The following is a 19675-nucleotide window of genomic DNA, read 5'->3' on the forward strand; positions in this document are numbered from 1 at the left end:
ATGTCTTCAAGAAACACCATAAGAATATCACCCAACCTAGTGTACTCGTTCTAAGACCCATCAACCACAAAAGAATTTCATGGTCATATGAGAAGAAGGAATTTATTAAACTATGGTTTTTTGTGCCCATTTCACATTATTATAAAGTGAATGATATATGAGATCATATGCACTCAAATGTTAAAGTCAAGGAATCACAGACTCCTAAGAAGACCTTTGTCTTCAAACCACATGAATGAAGCGTGAACCAACACTCATAGACCACCATGCATGGTCGAAGGAGATGGACGGTGTCAAAGATACACGAATAACGTACTCTAGTTTCCTATGGTACAAGTGGGATATACATTTTCTATTTTCTCATAAATCCTTACAAAAGAAAGCTTCACAAGTTGGAATTAAAATATAATGGAGAACTATAGAAGGGAATTTTATAGATTGGAAACAACCCATAGTCATATTTTTGTGTCCCTCTCTAGTAGAAGCACATGTATACTAATGTACTTGTGGGTGAAGTCATCATTTCATAAAATGCAAAGTTGACAAGAATTTGTAATATTGCAACAATTGTTCAATACTCATTGCTCTCAATACCCGTTCAATTGCATCAGTTACTTGCAACGGATGGTATGATTATTGTTTTATTTTTGGGTGAGCGATAAGTCCTCTCGTGGCATCAATGTTAGGTTGTGAATACTGCAAATAGTTTGGTCCCAGTATTGAGTAATCTATTGTTAAGCATTCGTTGAACATTTTGTTGTTAAGACTTGCTGTTTTCATGGTTATTTCCCAGGTAGTTGTGTGTCAGTTCTGTTAGCGCTTGAGATTTCACCTCAGGCTGAGAAAGGTAAACCTCAAGGCAACATCAAACCATTCAGCCCCGTAGCTAGCCCTACGGGGCAGGAGAAGGCTCTCTCCGGTCAAACTCGGTAGATCTTCAATTGATGAGATGACCAAACGGGTAACACTGATATTAGGCTAGTAAACTGATTAGAAAGATTGATTTGGGGTTTTTGATTAAATAACGGGGTTTTTCTGGGCTACATGGGCAAAATCACAGCTTGAAACAGAGAAATATAATGAACAACACAGGTTATCGACTGAGGCAAGGTAGGCAAGAAATTTAGCATCAAATCTAGATTTTAAATGGGATGGCAAGACTGGTGAGGAGCTGACAAGGGCATAGGAGATGAATCCTTGTCAAACAGAGGAAAACATTAAACATGAACAAACTTATAGGCAGAGCATGGCAGGCATGAATTCTTACCTAAACACTTCATTTGTTCAGTTAGAAATGATCATGTAGTGAAATGGAACATAACAGATTACATATGAAATACAAGAAACACTTATGCTAAATTAACATACCACAGGAATCTCAGAAGTCAGAGCTGTGAAATTTCATTAAAAATCTCTGTCATAGACTATACAATGAAGCTCAGTTTCTCCTCCAGCTCTCTGCGCTCAGAATTCTCCCCTCTCTCTTACTTACTAACTCCCCCCTAATGATTTTCTTTTAATACATTAAACAAGCCTCTGTTGTAAAAGAAAACAAATCAACCCAAAAAACTCCTAAGCTGTTTCACCTGAATTACATAAATAGAACATGTAATAACTTTCCCCTCGAAAATCTCTAACCAAAAAGCCTAACAATTGGAGCGCAGACTCCATCGTATGACTAACTGAGGTCATAGATAGAAACGAATCTTATGCATCTGGTAACAGGTGTCTTCAGGTGACTGAAGTGAAGAGAAGGTGTCAAAGACGTGCGCCATATTTTTCTTTAGTTGACAACGGATTTAAAACTTATGCGATCAATGCCAGCAAGCTCTATTTGACACATAAGGGCCTTATTTCATCTAGACGCACAATAATCGCAGAAAATATTGGCCTGGCATATGGGTTTCTATCCCATCAACTCTTTTAGATCACTGGAAAATGTTGATACATCGTGACAAAAAAAAAAAATTGAGTACGCAGTAACATCAACCCAAGGTGGAAAGCAATGTTTCAATTTTATTGCCCGCTTATACCACAAAACCGTCTACATGTACAGTTCCAACACCATGCTTGCTCTCCAAATTACTCATATGTCAAGAACCTCCTTATGTTGCTCACCTTGCAATCATGTTGCACAAACTCTTTCTTCTCTTGAATAAAAAACATACCGACTGCCATTTCCAACCTGCTAAAAAGATAAAAGAAGTTGAAAGCTCAAATGACCATACTTTCGATGCCAAAGTAAATTGACATCAGTGTGTCCATTGTGCTGCAATTCTTGTGAACCTACCACGACCGCATCCTGCAAATTCATCATTGCCACATCCTGAAGCCTGTAGTTCTCCACTCCTGAAGCAATAATTTATTCGCTCCTCTTGTCCTTCACAAGACACTTGTTCAAGCCGGTGATAGTTCGGTCTGATATTTGGATTGAATTGGTTACAGTTACGCTGCAAATGCACGCTCAGATACCACATGCCGTTATGGTTTACTTTTACTGATTTCAGAATGATATCCTTGATGAGAGACTTATTCAAACATTCGAGATGAGGAACCTTGAAATTACGGAATAATCGTAGATGCCAAAGAGTTATTTGCTAGGCATTACTCGTCAGAAGAAGAATAGTACAAATTTTCCATTGCTGGCTACAAATACTCCTGTAACTTTAAAATTCATAGAAATAGGAACGTTGCGGAGACCTGGAATAAAACTAGGAATGAAGAAAACTACGAAACCAATCACCTGTCAAAGGATGATGACTCATTGAAGGAACATAATGTGTAGGTGCCAGATCATGTCCTGTGTATGTCTTTAGTTCCTCATCTGTACAACTAAGTAAGCGCGTAAGCTGACCTGGCTGCTCACTCAGATGGAAACTATGAACAAATCCTACAGTCTGCCAATCAAAATATGCAGAGCACTCTGTGGAGAAAAGTGTATGAATTTTGGGATAATATGTCCTTCCCAGTCCTGGAGTTGGCAATTGCTTGGTTGCATTTTGCATGTGCCCATTCTTGATGAGTATCGTTGAGGAAGAAAATGTCCTCTTCAAAAATTCCAAATACTTGATCGAAATGGCTTTGAGCATCCATGTGATTTATGGTGAATCATAAGACCTTCGTTGATAGTATTAATGCATTCAATGCTAAGAAATAAGCCTCGCCTCTTGTTCAAATCAGGTTCCATAATTTGCACCTTTTTGGGATAAGGTGGTGGAGGGAAAAGACGGTTGCAGTCATAGACAATGTCATCATCCTGATGTTCTGCCTTATCAAAGGACCAATTTCCAACAGTAAATGACAGACCATAATGTAAAAGAATAGGTTCAGTCCCTTCTCGTGGAACAGATCCTGGATAAATCATCAAATCATCACTTATTTTATGGCAGAGTCCAACATCTGCAGCACCGAAAGAGTAACCATACATCTCACTGATCCATCCCTGACCAAAAATGTCCCCTGTTATGTTGGTTCCCCAGTGAGCACGATTCCCCCATACTTCTTCAGTCTTTGAAAGCCATAACGGTGCCAAAGCTCTTTAATCATCAATATGAAATACTAGAAGCCCACCAACTTTGTCACAGTATTCTGGATGCTTTGTGTGCAGCTGAGCCAGAATATTATCACATCCAATAAGATATCCATAGTATGCAGCCACAGGCTTGCCTTTTTCTACACCAAGTTCCCAAGGAATTATTGGTCTTCGAATGATCATGTCCGCATCCAAAATTACAACCCAGTCAACATTCTTTACATCTTGGCTATGATTAAGCCAGTGTACAACACCTGCTGGTTTATTTATTGCAGGATACAAGGGTATATGAGGCTATGAATATTTGATCAAGATCTGGACCTGCAACATTAATTTTCCAGCATCAATTTTCCAGAAGACTTCTTTTTCCCATGCGACCCCTTTCTAACTTCATCCAACACACTTGGAGATTTTTGGTTGCTCATTCAAGGCAGCCTCTGCTACATGAAAAACTGGATTTTGATTTACTTTAGATTCGTCATCTTTGCTTGAAGTAGACTGATCTTGGAAAGATTCAAAGCTTGTCGTGTACGAGTAATGTATGAAGGAGCGGAAGGCATTTGTTGATTTGATTATTAAATTTCCAGACTTTGATTGCTGATGATGTTTTGAATTGTGTTTGTGCTTTTGCAGAGATAGGAGCTGAGGAAGCTGCTCCCTTTTGAAGAGCTGGAGATAAATTACATAATCTAAAAAGAAACATTTAAATGATTTCTTCTTCAAAACCCTGTTTTGAAGAAGAATCAATCTCTGACATGAGACGGAGTCTAACATCGGCTCCACTTGGGATGGAAGCTACCGCTCCGTGGAGGTGCCAAGAACCGCAGAACTTTGGGAGAGCAGACAGTGCCTCCACCCATTGGGCAATGGAGTCATCATCAACACAACTCTTGACTTATTTTCAAACTGAAACTGAACTCAAACAATCTTCAAGCAAACTAAAACAAGATGCTGCCCTTATGGCTGCTTATTTATTTACAAAGCTACCCTACTTTGCTGTACAAACACTAGATCAGGTAACACTAAAATGCCAAATTAACCATTCAAGTAAACCTGAAAATGAAGCCGCTTGAGAATGCTGCCACGAAGTCACAGATGCAGTTGTTGGCAGCCCTTCATGCACGTACTGACCCTGGTCACGGAAAAGACAGCCTGATCTGTCAATCAAACTGAAAAACATGTCCATATATGCCGCAATAGGATCACGGAAACCGGACTCTGTTGGCTGCCCCAACTCTGCAATGCATACTTCCAGCTGCACATTGTCAATGTATACATCTATAGGCAAATCTGTTATTTCTTGTTTCAATGGAGGAACGATTTCCAAAAACTTTTTAGGGTCTTGGAAATCATATGACTGAATCTGCTCATCGAGATACTGAATCTCATTTTCAACTCTTTCAACAACTAACTCACAAAATCTAGTTTTGCTTTCAAGATGAAGCTTCGGAGATTTCAAACATTGAAGGAAAATACTGAAAAATTCTTCATTAATTTCAATATCTACTAACCACTCTCTAACTCCGTTTAGAGCTTCACAAAGTGCAGGGTCTGCCACATACCCTACCATTGCATGAACAGATCAGCATGCGTTGGAATGTCTGGATCGAGTTGGAGTCGCCAGGTGAATGGTTCAGCCTGCATAAGTATCTGAGTGCTGTCCACCATCAGCATCAGATCTGCACCTTGATTGCATGTACTGGGATGAGACAATCAACAAGTCGAATGTTCTCCCCAGTATGGTCGCCAGTATGTTAGCGCTTGAGATTTCACCTCAGGTTGAGAAAGGTAAACCTCAAGGCAACATCAAACCATTCAGCCCCGTAGCTAGCTCTACGGGGTAGGAGAAGGCTCTCTCCGGTCAAACTCGGTAGATCTTCAATTGATGAGATGACCAAACGGGTAACACTGATATTAGGCTAGTAAACTGATTAGAAAGATTGATTTGGGGTTTTTGATTAAATAACGTGGGTTTTTCTGGGCTGCATGGGCAAAATCACAGCTTGAAACAGAGAAATATAATGAACAACACAGGTTATCGACTGAGGCAAGGTAGGCAAGAAATTTAGCATCAAATCTAGATTTTAAATGGGATGGCAAGACTGGTGAGGAGCTGACAAGGGCATAGGAGATGAATCCTTGTCAAACAGAGGAAAACATTAAACATGAACAAACTTATAGGCAGAGCATGGCAGGCATGAATTCTTACCTAATCACTTCATTTGTTCAGTTAGAAATGATCATGTAGTGAAATGGAACATAACAGATTACATATGAAATACAAGAAACACTTATGCTAAATTAACATACCACAGGAATCTCAGAAGTCAGAGCTGTGAAATTTCATTAAAAATCTCTGTCATAGACTGTACAATGAAGCTCAGTTTCTCCTCCAGCTCTCAGCGCTCAGAATTCTCCCCTCTCTCTTACTTACTAACTCCCCCCTAATGATTTTCTTTTAATACATTAAACAAGCCTCTGTTGTAAAAGAAAACAAATCAACCCAAAAAACTCCTGCGCTGTTTCACCTGAATTACATAAATAGAACATGTAATAACTTTCCCCTCGAAAATCTCTAACCAAAAAGCCTAACAATTGGAGCGCAGACTCCATCGTATGACTAACTGAGGTCATAGATAAAAACGAATCTTATGCATCTGGTAACAGGTGTCTTCAGGTGACTGAAGTGAAGAGCAGGTGTCAAAGACGTGCGCCATATTTTTCTTTAGTTGACAACGGATTAAAACTTATGCGATCAATGCCAGCAAGCTCTATTTGACACATAAGGGCCTTATTTCATCTAGACGCACAATAATCGCAGAAAAGATTGGCCTGGCATATGGGTTTCTATCCCATCAACTCTTTTAGATCACTGGAAAATGTTGATACATCGTGACAAAAAAAAAATTGAGTACGCAGTAACATCAACCCAAGGTGGAAAGCACTGTTTCAATTTTATTGCCTGCTTATCCCACAAAACCGTCTACATGTACAGTTCCAACACCATGCTTGCTCTCCAAATTACTCATATGTCAAGAACCTCCTTATGTTGCTCACCTTGCAATCATGTTGCACAAACTCTTTCTTCTCTTGAATAAAAAACATACCGACTGCCATTTCCAACCTGCTAAAAAGATAAAAGAAGTTGAAAGCTCAAATGACCATACTTTCAATGCCAAAGTAAATTGACATCAGTGTGTCCATTGTGTTGCAATTCTTGTGAACCTACCACGACCGCATCCTGCAAATTCATCACTGCCACATCCTGAAGCCTGTAGTTCTCCACTCCTGAAGCAATAATGTATTCGCTCCTCTTGTCCTTCACAAGACACTTGTTCAAGCCGGTGATAGTTCGGTCTGATATTTGGATTGAATTGGTTATAGTTACGTTGCAAATGCACGCTCAGATACCACATGCCGTTATGGTTTACTTTTACTGATTTCAGAATGATATCCTTGATGAGAGACTTATTCAAACATTCGAGATGAGGAACCTTGAAATTACGGAATAATCGTAGATGCCAAAGAGTTATTTGCTAGGCATTACTGGTCAGAAGAAGAATAGTACAATTTTTCCATTGCTGGCTACAAATACTCCTGTAACTTTAAAATTCATAGAAATAGGAACGTTGCGGAGACCTGGAATAAAACTAGGAATGAAGAAAACTACGGAACCAATCACCTGTCAAAGGATGATGACTCATTGAAGGAACATAATGTGTAGGTGCCAGATCATGTCCTGTGTATGTCTTTAGTTCCTCATCTGTACAACTAAGTAAGCGCGTAAGCTGACCTGGCTGCTCACTCAGATGGAAACTATGAACAAATCCTACAGTCTGCCAATCAAAATATGCAGAGCACTCTGTGGAGAAAAGTGTATGAATTTTGGGATAATATGTCCTTCCCAGTCCTGGAGTTGGCAATTGCTTGGTTGCATTTTGCATGCGCCCATTCTTGATGAGTATCGTTGAGGAAGAAAATGTCCTCTTCAAAAATTCCAAATACTTGATCGAAATGGCTTTGAGCATCCATGTGATTTATGGTGAATCATAAGACCTTCGTTGATAGTATTAATGCATTCAATGCTAAGAAATAAGCCTCGCCTCTTGTTCAAATTAGGTTCCATAATTTGCACCTTTTTGGGATAAGGTGGTGGAGGGAAAAGACGGTTGCAGTCATAGACAATGTCATCATCCTGATGTTCTGCCTTATCAAAGGACCGATTTCCAACAGTAAATGATAGACCATAATGTAAAAGAATAGGTTCAGTTCCTTATCGTGGAACATATCCTGGATAAATCATCAAATCATCACTTATTTTATGGCGGAGTCCAACATCTGCAGCACCGAAAGAGTAACCATACATCTCACTGATCCATCCCTGACCAAAAATGTCCCCTGTTATGTTGGTTCCCCAGTGAGCACGATTCCCCCATACTTCTTCAGTCTTTGAAAGCCATAACGGTGCCAAAGCTCTTTAATCATCAATATGAAATACTAGAAGCCCACCAACTTTGTCACAGTATTCTGGATGCTTTGTGTGCAGCTGAGCCAGAATATTATCACATCCAATAAGATATCCATAGTATGCAGCCATAGGCTTGCCTTTTTCTACACCAAGTTCCCAAGGAATTATTGGTCTTCGAATGATCATGTCCGCATCCAAAATTACAACCCAGTCAACATTCTTTACATCTTGGCTATGATTAAGCCAGTGTACAACACCTGCTGGTTTATTTATTGCAGGATACAAGGGTATATGAGGCTATGAATATTTGATCAACATCTGGACCTGCAACATTAATTTTCCAGCATCAATTTTCCAGAAGACTTCTTTTTCCCACGCGACCCCTTTCTAACTTCATCCAACACACTTGGAGATTTTTGGTTGCTCATTCAAGGCAGCCTCTGCTACATGAAAAACTGGATTTTGATTTACTTTAGATTCGTCATCTTTGCTTGAAGTAGACTGATCTTGGAAAGATTCAAAGCTTGTCGTGTACGAGTAATGGATGAAGGAGCGGAAGGCATTGTTGATTTGATTATTAAATTGCCAGACTTTGATTGCTGATGATGTTTTGAATTGTGTTTGTGCTTTTGCAGAGATAGGAGCTGAGGAAGCTGCTGCCTTTTGAAGAGCTGGAGATAAATTACATAATCTAAAAAGCAACATTTAAATGATTTCTTCTTCAAAACCCTGTTTTGAAGAAGAATCAATCTCTGACATGAGACGGAGTCTAACAAGTTCAACTATCCATTCGATGGACTATGTTTTAGTTATAACTGGTTTACTTGTTATCTACACACCGTTTAAATTTATTGATCCATATATGCTTGTATATGAAAGAGAATGGCATGGAAAAAGTCATGTTTGGTGACGTTCAATAGTTCTTAAGCTCCAAGGCAGCCCCATTGCAGATTATTGGTCGACAGAATTACTCCATTCCAAATGTCAGTATAAGACTTGCATGACCATTCCTATGACTCCACATAATATTATTTTAGACATGAAATCATTTATAATAGAAGGTGATAGAGCAATAGATGATGCCCTGGCATTCAAAGAGGCCTGAACAAGCATGCATGTAAAAAACGTTGTGATGCATATGTTTCTTTAACATTACTAGAACTAACGGACATGGAACAATCCACAAAAGGAATGAACTGTAGTATCCCAACCATGAATGCTCGATTTGGCCTTGTAATATCATTATGTAATTGAAATTTAAAATTAAATGGGCTGAGTAAGGGACATAGATTCCAAGAGGACCGGGGATGTCAAATTGCTTGGGAAACTCAACTTACTTGCTAAAGTAAGGAAAAATATGAAAAATATGACAACCATTAAAGGTTGTACGTTGAGACTTAAATGTACAGGGATGGGACTGTTGTTGGAAATTAATTGGGCTATAACACCATGGATAAGCTCGTGCTAGCTTGGAAACCACAACAAGACAGAAAAGACAAAGAATATTGAAATATGTAACTAGGTTCGGTCTTCATAATGGCATATGTAATCATGATTTTATGTATTTATTGTAAAGAGAAAAATAAATTTATTATTGTCATTCTTGAGGGATGGTTTCATGCTCAAGGGATTTTTTTTTTGTCAAGCACTCATTAAGTGCTTCTAGGGCTTGTCTTGAAGTCAACAAGTCATAAGAGTCATTATCATGTATGAAAGACCCTTTAAGACATGTTACATATTGTAAAGAAAAAATTATTTGAGTCAAAGACCCTCCAAGACATTGTCATGGTGCCTCAACCAAGTTAGCCTACATGAAAGATTAAGTCGGCCTCAAGAAAGTAATTCATACCCTTAAAAAGCCTATATATAAGAAGTAACTGGATCTCATTTGGATATACCTCAAGCAAGGTCGATCTCCTTAAGAAAGAAGCTAGAAAAGGACGAAAATCAAGGATAAGAAGAAGAAAAACAAGATCGAAGTTTTTGGATCTTTCTCTCTCTCTCACTCTCTCCTGTGTTAGGGCTTCTAAAGTTGTTGGGAAAAATCGAGTTGATGGAAATATTTTGGGAAAGTCAAAGTTGCAGAAGAAACTGCTGGGGTAGAAGTTGCAGAAGAAATTGTTGGGGTCAAAATTCCAAAAGAAACTGATAGGGTCGAAGTTGCTAAAGAATTGATTGGGGTTGAAATTGTTGGAAAGAAATCTCATCAAGGAGAAAGGTTGACCTGGTCTTGAAGGGGTCTTTGTAAAGGGTCTTAGGTCTTAAAATTCGTCATTTGAAGATTCTATAAGAAGAGAAGAATTCTTGTGATTTTTCTTTCAAGAGGAAAGGTTTTGACCCTAGCTGATCACCTACATCTTGTGTCCTCTTATGTTATAGCTTTGATACCACTTGTTATAGATCTAACCTGAAAATATATGAGAATACAAATATACCCAGAAATAATCAGATCTGAATATAGATAGAAATGCTTCATTTTATTAATGAAACCCTTAAGGTAGGGCAACACCATACATTCACTCCTTAAGGAAGGAGAACACTCCACAATTCATATGCTTATTCATACAATAATCCTTGACATCTCTCAATGGGGAGTCTCTAGTCTCTATATAGGCTTCATACATACAATACGATGGGTCATTACCATGGTTCCCTCAATACCATCTATATAATACCATGGGCTTATTACATTATTTCTAACTACTTGTGGTCCCTTACATAATATGGGCTAACCACCTTATTTTTTTTTACGTGAGCTTCACGGATACCCATGGTCACTGAGCAACCACTATGTCCATGGTTCAACACTGAGTTGACTCCACCTGAAGGGGATCAACACCCCTCGGCCTATTTACTGACCTGACCCCAAGAGATTTCGGGAATTGACCCTGTGACCTATCGATTGGCGAGGCACTGATTTGACCGATTGAGCTAACTCTTGGGGCTAGTTAACCACCTTATTTATTACTATGGCCCATCCCATTATTACATTATTCCCTTGGGTACCTCCCTCTGTACCCCATATTATCCCCCCTAGGTATACTACATTCCACCCCCCTTAAACATGTTTCATCACTAAAACATTAGAAGAACACAAATAATAAGATCTACTCAAAAGAGTAGTCCACTGGTACCATGCACGTGCATCTAGCCATCCAGAGAATGGTGAACCCCCGATTTAGCTAGTGCCTCGCTCGCTTGAGATGGAAGTTGACCTTAGCTGCTCTTCTGTGTTGATGTGTAATAGGTGGATTGTCGCCCCTCTCTATCTGTCATGTAGGGGTTGTTGTCCTTGTGGATAATTTGTTGCCATCTTGTTGGTTGTTTTCTTGCGGGGTGATGTGGGTGGTGATATGCTGAAGTTTTAACCAACGGTGTCTTTTTCTTTAATTCACCACCTAATGGAGCCTGATTGGTATCTGGTACATGTTGTGGTGCTGCTGTTGTTTCTTATCTTCCAATATTACGTCAATCACTGAGTCCTCATCTGATGTATCAGTACCTGTAACATTTTCTGCTTCAACCTCCTTAGACACTACCTGTTTTTCTAGTACCTGGTTTGATGTTTGTGTTTGATTGTCGACCATCAAAAGCTCATCATATGATGTGTTAGTTTCATTAGAGCTTTGTGCTTTTGCCTCCATAGTCTCTGCTTGGGTCTTAATGGAAATATCTTGAAATGTAATTTTCTTCTTTTTATACCAGAGCTTCAGGAATTTCTTCTGCACATTAATATTGACAGTACTAATGATTCCATCCAAGGATATTCCAAAACAACATCCATGTTATCCATATCTGAAGTATAAAAATCACAATGCAACACATACTTATCCATAGAAAGCTTCAAATCTTTATAAACTTGAACATCCTCATTATCAACCTGTGTGTTTTCAATGTGTTTTGCTAGAACTGGCAATTTTTTTGCCAAATTAACATTGATAAAATTATGCTTGCAACTAGGATTTATAGACACAATGATCTTCTCCTTCTGAATCAATCCATTAACCTGCAGTAAGGAGATACCAATTGGAAATAACCCCACATGTTTCTCATTATCTTGTTTTCTAGCATGAGACCATCTGTCTAAAAGGAATTTTTCAAATTCTTCATCGGGCAGGTTGGAACACTTCTTTTGGTTAAGTAATTCCCACCATGTGGCCGCCTCATCTTTAAATTTAGCCACTACCCAAAATTTCCAATGTTTTTCCCATAATGACTTTTGTGTTTTTATGTGTTCTTCAATAGTAGGACCATTATCTTTTCCTGTAAATTCTGGAACTGCCATGAAGAGTGTTTTGAAAAAAATTCACTTACTTGGAGAAAATTTGAAATGGCCACAATTTAGTCAATATTTCTCAGAATCCCTATTATGACCTGTTTTCTGAAATGGAATAACCGTTTTGCTTATTCCCCTGTGATAGAAATCTTGATCTAGGCACTGGAATTTCCGATTCGCACTGCAAATGTCCCGCCGTCACAAAAATTTCTGAAAAAAAGAGCTGATTTTAAATCAGCGAGATCTCCCTCATCCGGATTCCGATTCGGCTGAATTTTTTTTTTTTAATTGGGTATTTTTTTCAAAGAACTCATATTTGAAATTAGATTCTACAAATGTTGAACCAACACGTACAGATCTGATCTACAAACTCGCCGCCCCTAAAAATGTCTACAACACAGCTGATTTTTAAATCAATGATATCTCGCTCATCCAGACTCTGATTTGGCTGATTTTTCTTTTCAAATTGGGTATTTTTTTGTAAACAACCCAGATCTACAATTAGATTCTACAAATTTTGCACCAGAACATACAAATATGATCTGAAAACTTGCCACCCAAAAAATTCCTGCAAAAAATTAAAAAAAAATCTTTGTTTTGCCCAAGAAAGTGCTCTGATACCACTTGTTATAGCTCTGATACCACTTGTTATAGATCTGATCTGGAAATATATGAAAATACAAATATACCCAGAAATAATCAGATATGAATATAGATAGAAATGCTTCACTTTATTAATGAAACCCTTAAGGTAGGGCAACACCATACATTCACTCCTTAAGGAAGGAGAACACTCCACAAGCCATATGCCTATTCATACAATAATCCTTGACATCTCTCAATGGGGAGTATCTAGCCTTTATATATGCCTCATACATACAATACCATGGGTCATTACCATGGTTCCCTCAATACCATCTATCTAATACCATGGGTTTATTACATTATTGCTAACTACTTGTGGTCCCTTACATGATACGGGTTAACCACCTTATTTATTACTATGGGCCATTCCATCATTACATTATTCCCTTGGGTACCTCCCTATGTACCCCATATTATCCCTCCTAGGTATATTACATTTTATCTCATTGATCTTTATGATTTGGTATTTGTTTGATAATAAGAACACTAAATATAATCAAGAAAAAGAAGACGCTAATTAATTTAAGTAAAAATATATCACACGCAATTATCAAAGAAAATAAATCACGTAATCTAGATGTCATAGATTTCTCAACATGGTATAAGAGCTAAGGTGATGAGACAAGGAAAGTCAGCTTGAAGAAGGACCATCAAAAGGAGTATCAAGAAACGTCAATACATAAAATAGGACATTGAATCATCAAGAAGGGATACATAAGGTTCGAAAAATATAAGGAGCGTCAAGAAGGACTACCCATTTCAAGAATCACACCAACTAGAAGCAACAACAAGAAGAAGACCTTGAGGACCCCACCTCCACCCAAATAAATAAGATATACACATTAAATCATATTGAAACCTCTACATCAAATAAGAATCATCAAAGGAATCAAGGTGTTCTCCCTCTATTTGAATCAAGAATCTAATCACAAGCATATTAGAAGAAGGACATATCTAGAAGAAGCATTGTCATCTTTAAGGAAGCAAACAGCATCATCAAAATCAAGAAGGCATTAAGTTGAAGATATCACCATGAAAGGAGAATCTTCAATTGACAAGTAAGTATGCTTATATCTAAAACTAAATCTACTATCAAAATGACTTCATTTTGCAAGGAGAGAAATAATTTGGTTGGGTCATCAAATTTCCTTTCATGGAAGAGGAGGACAAATTTGATCCTCATAGAAAATGAAGTCATTGGACATATTGAGGGTTCAATTGTCGAACCACCGGAAGAAGAAGTTTAAGCTTTAGAAAAGTATATGAAGGGGAAAATATGGGCTCAAAGAATCCTTATAGAATCAATTAAGGATTCCCTCATCCCTTATGTGGAAAAATTAGAGAAGTCAAAAGACATCTATAACAAACTGGTAGAATTATTCTCCATAAGCACTGCAAGAGAAGTGATATCATTGATATTCGAGCTCTACAAGATGAAGATATCAAAGGAAGAAGGAATAACCTCATACTTTATGAGGGTGTCACAAATAAGAGACCAACTGCAAGAGTTGGGGGAAATAATGTCCGACAAAGAGATGACCACCGTTGTGCTTAATGCACTACTGGAGGAATGGGGCAACTTTGTATCAAGCATCTATGGAAAGAAGGAAGCTACCCCATTCAATGAACTTTGGTCATTATGTAAGATTGAGAAAACAAGATTGAAGGAAAAAAGTGGTGGGATTAAATGAGAAAGTTCAAGCATTCGTTGTCATGTCTAGAAGAAAAGGAAAGTTTGGAAAGTTTGGCCCACAAAAAAAGAAGAAGATCGATATGTCAAAGATCCAATGCTATGGTTGTCAAGAATATGGGAATTTCAAGATAGATTGTCCGAAACTCAAGAAGGACAACAAGAAAAGGAAAGAAAGAATCGAAGCCCATATCATAGAAGAAGTAGAAGAACTTGATGAGAAGAAATCTAAGAAGGAAGGAATAGATCTTCACTATTAAGGCCTCTCAGGCACATAGTAAGGAAATGTAAAAGGTGAAAAGACCTCTACTATGATTAAGAGATTACCGTCAAGATGAGAATCATTATAAGTATGATAGGATGCATCATATTATGAGATGGCCCTCAAATTATGAGGATACAATTGAAGAAAGAGCTCATGAAATCATTATAGAAGCTTGAAAGGATGGCCGAAGTAAAAGTCTACATGGTTGTATTCATAATTATAGGAGTTCATACCGAAGTAGTAATATGATTGGAATAAAATCATCTAGCATATAAATAAATCATCATAAATCATCTATAGGAAGGAGCATTTGCAGGATGAGGATAATCAAGATCCTCCATTGGAATCTTGATTAGAAGTTTCACCTCCACTTGGAAAAAGCAAATGTCTCACTCATGGTCTACATTCCACCTTGTGTGGGATCTTTTGTTTAGAAATATGATGGTATTATGACAAATTAGTGAAACATGTCAAGTACTTTCAAGCAAATAAAGGAAGATGCCAAAATGGGTCTATATGACCAAAAGGAGAAAAGAGGTATGTATACATGTATGTAATAGATTAATTCATGTCATCATATAGTTGCATATAGCATGGGTAAATTCTCTATCTCATGAGCATTCTTGAAAAAGAAGGATCTCTTCCTTTAGAAAGATGCATGAATGCATATACCTTGAACTAGTTCACATATTGATAAAATGAAGTCAACATAATATGTCCTCATATGGAATATGAGGTAGTTGACAAGATGAAGGAACTATGTAGGGAAGTTCTTGGGGAACAATATGTGAAGAAAGGAAGGAGATTTCGTGAAAGATGGAAATATGGTCACATAAGATAAGATAAGTGATCAACATCCAATGAATAAAATAATTGGCTATGATATCTCGATAGAAACAATATGAAGACTTTGATAAAGTCTGTAAAGAAAAGAGACGCTTGACATTGAAAGTCTTGCAAATATATTTATTATTGTGAAGGATGTTGATGTTGCAAGAAGCATAGGTCATTATAAAAGGAAATCAAAAGAGGTAACTTTGATTTGATGTTTATTTTTATTTTTATTGTTGAACAACATATGGATGGGTTGATACATGTATATCGAAAGAGAGTTGTAGATGTCACCTACAACTAGCACTAATGTGGTTGAATGGAAGATCCTGAAGGAAACATGACTTGGAAGAGGTAGTTGTATGAAGAAAAAAAAATGTGGACTGGAAGATCACTTTCTGATGAAAATAAGGATGACATGAATATTGGTTCAATCCTATGGTTTGTTGAAGGAAAGTGATGGATGGATGATGCTCTATGAAGAAGAATTAGAAGATGAAGGCTCTATAATGAAGAAGATGAATTTCATGACATCGAAAGGAGGAGCTCTACTAGTAGTTGAAAATACCATGATCTCCACCAAAGAGTTGTTGTTGAACAAGTCCCTAGTTAAGAGGAATATTGGGTATATTCCTTTTATAAGAATTAGTTGGTCCTCCCTGGTTAAGAGGGAGTGAAAAATATGGTTCTCTACTTCAAGTGTCATGCACTAGACCAAGACTAACAACCGTAAGTCTTAGTGAAGGTCATGAGGAGAGACAGACACATCATTCTTGTTTTCATATTGTGAAGAAAGAATGGAGGATTGGGTAAGCATCTGAGATTGATTTTGATACTCTTTGAGGCTGTGGTAGGGAATCCAAGATGTAAGAGTAGTCGAAGAGGAAATTTCTTCAGGATGCGTTATTCCAAGATAGGAATCGTCTTAAAAGGACATACCCTGTGAACACCCAGATGGGGTATGTGCCTTAAGACACAATGATGATGGTGTCTGTTATTCATTTGTCTCGCCAACATTGTGTTCTAATCCTGTAGAGAGATATAGATGTTAGTCAAGGCCTTGCTATGTGACAATGCCAATTGGTATGATAAGATGCTATGGTATAAGCTGGTAAGATAGCTTATGAGATGGATTACGAATCCGACTCTTCTTATGAGAATTCTTCAATTTGAGAATGTCCAAGTACCTTGTATGGATTATGAATACCTCCCTAGTTAACAGGGAGGGTTGAAATATGTAACTAGGTTCGATCTTCATAATGCAATATGTAATCATGATTTTATGTATTTATTATAAAGGGAAAAATAAATTTATTATTGTCATTCTTGAGGCATGGGTTTCATGCTCAAGGGAAATTTATTTTTAGGTCAAGCACCCATTAATTGCTTCTAGGGTTTATCTTTGAGTCAACAAATCATAAGGGTCATTTTCATGTATGAAAGACCCTTTTGGGCATGTTACATATTGTAAAGAAAAATTTATTCGAGTCAAAGACCCTTGAAGAACTTGTCATGGTGCCTTAAGCAAGTCGGCCTACATGAAAGATCAAATTAGCCTCAAGGAAGCAATTCATATCCCTGGAAAGCCTATATATAAGAAGGAACTTGACCTCATTTGGATATACCTCAAGCAAGTTTGATATCCTTAAGAAAGAAGCTGGAAAAGGACGAAAATCAAGGATAAGAAGAAGAAAAACAAGATCAAAGTTTTTGGATCTCTCTCTCTTTTGTGTTAGGGTTTCTAAAGTTGTTGGGAAAAATCGAGTTGCTAGAAAGTTGTTGGGCAAGTCAAGTAGCTGAAAAGTTGTTGGGAAAATCGAAGTGCTGGAAAGTTGTTGGGCAAGTCGAAGTTTCAGAAGAAATTGTTGGGGTTGAAGTTGCAGAAGAAACTATTGGGGTTGAAATTTTAGAAGAAACTGTTTGGGTCGAAGTTGCTAGGGTCAAAATTGCTGAAAATAAAGCTCATAAAAGAGAAAGTTTGACTTGATCTTGGAGTGGTATTTGTCAAGTATTAGGTCTTGGAATTCATCATTTGAAGATTTTATAAGAATAGAATAATTATTGTGGGTTTTCATCTCAAAAGGAGAGGTTTTGGCCCTAGCTGATTGCCTACATATTGTGTCCTCTTGTCTCATTGTTCATTATGATTTGGTAGTTGTTTGATGATAAGAACACTAAATATAATCAAGAGAATAATAAGCTAATTAAGTTAAGTAAAAATAAATCACAAGCCATTATCAAAGAAGATAAATCACCTAATATAGCTACCTTAGATTTCTCAACAAAAAAGAAAGATTGTTGGCAAGGGAATGGAGCAGTAATGAAAAGACAAAAAGAGTGGAGGAAAGGGCATGAATTATCACTCTTAGGAAGGTGTACACATTGACAAAGGGAAGTAGAGTAGCAACCTCAAAGAGTTAAAAATATGCATAGCAGACATAAGGAGAATCGAGCTACATGAGGTAGCACAAAAAAGAGGAGAGGCAACAAGCCGTAGTTCTCTCTAAGTATTGGTTGTCCTTTATTAGATAGCTATAGGGTTGAGGAAGGTTTCCTCTAGAACTCCTTGTGAATTAGTGAACTGTTGAACATATGGTGGGTGCAAGTGAAGAAGAACCTTTGGAGTTCCCGTTTCAACTGGTATAATGGTGTTTATTCCCTAAAGCGGGGCCACCTCAGAACCTTGGAATCTAGCTCGCAGGTGACAACTGCAAGTAGCTTGGCTGCAACTTGTCTAAGGTTGGGTGGAGTCCTTGTACTAGACTTAGTTTCCAAAAACATTATAAGATAAGTGTTCTTATGCAATGAAATGTCGTTAAAAAGGTGTTTGCATTCTTGGAGTGAAATGGTGTGTACATGTGTAAGGAGTATGTATTATATTTTCGACTGACATAGTGTTCAAGATGTGCTGAACAATGTGTAATGGTTCTCTAGTTTTAATTATTATGTCTCTGAAGCATGTGACAATGCCATTGCTATAACATGAATTATTACTATGCTAAGAAAATGTTAATATCATTGGAAATCATCCCTATGGGATTAAACTAGGCTGACAAAATAAATAATAAAATGTGCTTAGAGTAGGGCATCAGAATGGTCCATAAGAACCAAGTTTAACCATTATGGTCGTTAGCACGAAATCTATTATTACCAAATGAATTTTACAGTGAAGGAAACCCATTTGACACTAGATGCATCTACAAATATTTATGCACATCTACAACTTATAATAGCTTCTAGACCATGAATTAGGGTATGAGGCATAAGATGATGCCGATGACAACTCCCTCTCAAAATCTTAAGGACCCTTAATCTTGCATTAAAGGTTGTCAAACCTTGTATTTTTAATAGTTAATCGTTCCCATTTTGGTGGCGCTGGTGCTGAACCATCTTCCATTGGACCTTTCCACTTGCACCTTGTTTTGGAGTTAAATCCCCTAAAGGTCTTTGACAAGAGTCATTACCTACAAAGTGAAGGCATTGCAAACTATATGATTGATGTGAACCATTGAGAGTTTCTAGGCATGTATCAAGGGAGGTGATGGCCCTTCATGAGTGTACTGCAAGTCCTTAACTGTGAGTGGCCAATAGACTTCGAGTACTGACATGCTAAGAATTCCTTGTCCCGATACGGGGAATGTCTAAGGGCCATGAACCTGTTGGAGAGGTTTTAGCTCAAGCTCAAGAGGGGTAGCATTGACAGGTGCTCTAGTAAGTGACCACTACCATTAATGAATGTTTGAGCATGATTGACATCAAAAAAACCACCGTGACCGAGCTATGGCCGAATGGATCAGTGAAAGGATATAAATGCAGAGAAGAGACAGATTCTGTTGCTAACAATTAAGAGTGAGGCCAAGCAAGTCACTAACCATCTGAAATGATCTCTCTCTCTAGTCTAGACACGGTAGAAAGTTTAATCCAAATAAGTTTCGTGGTGGTGGAGGCATAGGTTTATACTCATAGTG

The 19675-nt window shown here is 37.7% G+C and overlaps 1 pseudogene; it reads right to left on the reverse strand.

Moving 5' to 3' along the window:
- Nucleotides 1–3049: 3049 nt before the first annotated feature.
- LOC149190188 (peptidyl serine alpha-galactosyltransferase-like) overlaps nucleotides 3050–19675 on the reverse strand; it is a 93133-nt pseudogene continuing 76507 nt past the window's right edge.

Source organism: Pinus tabuliformis, chromosome 3_1 (assembly GCF_031772625.1).
Source record: "Pinus tabuliformis cultivar Carrire ecotype Pingquan chromosome 3_1, CPIR1, whole genome shotgun sequence".
In the NCBI taxonomy this organism is placed as follows: Eukaryota; Viridiplantae; Streptophyta; class Pinopsida; order Pinales; family Pinaceae; genus Pinus; species Pinus tabuliformis.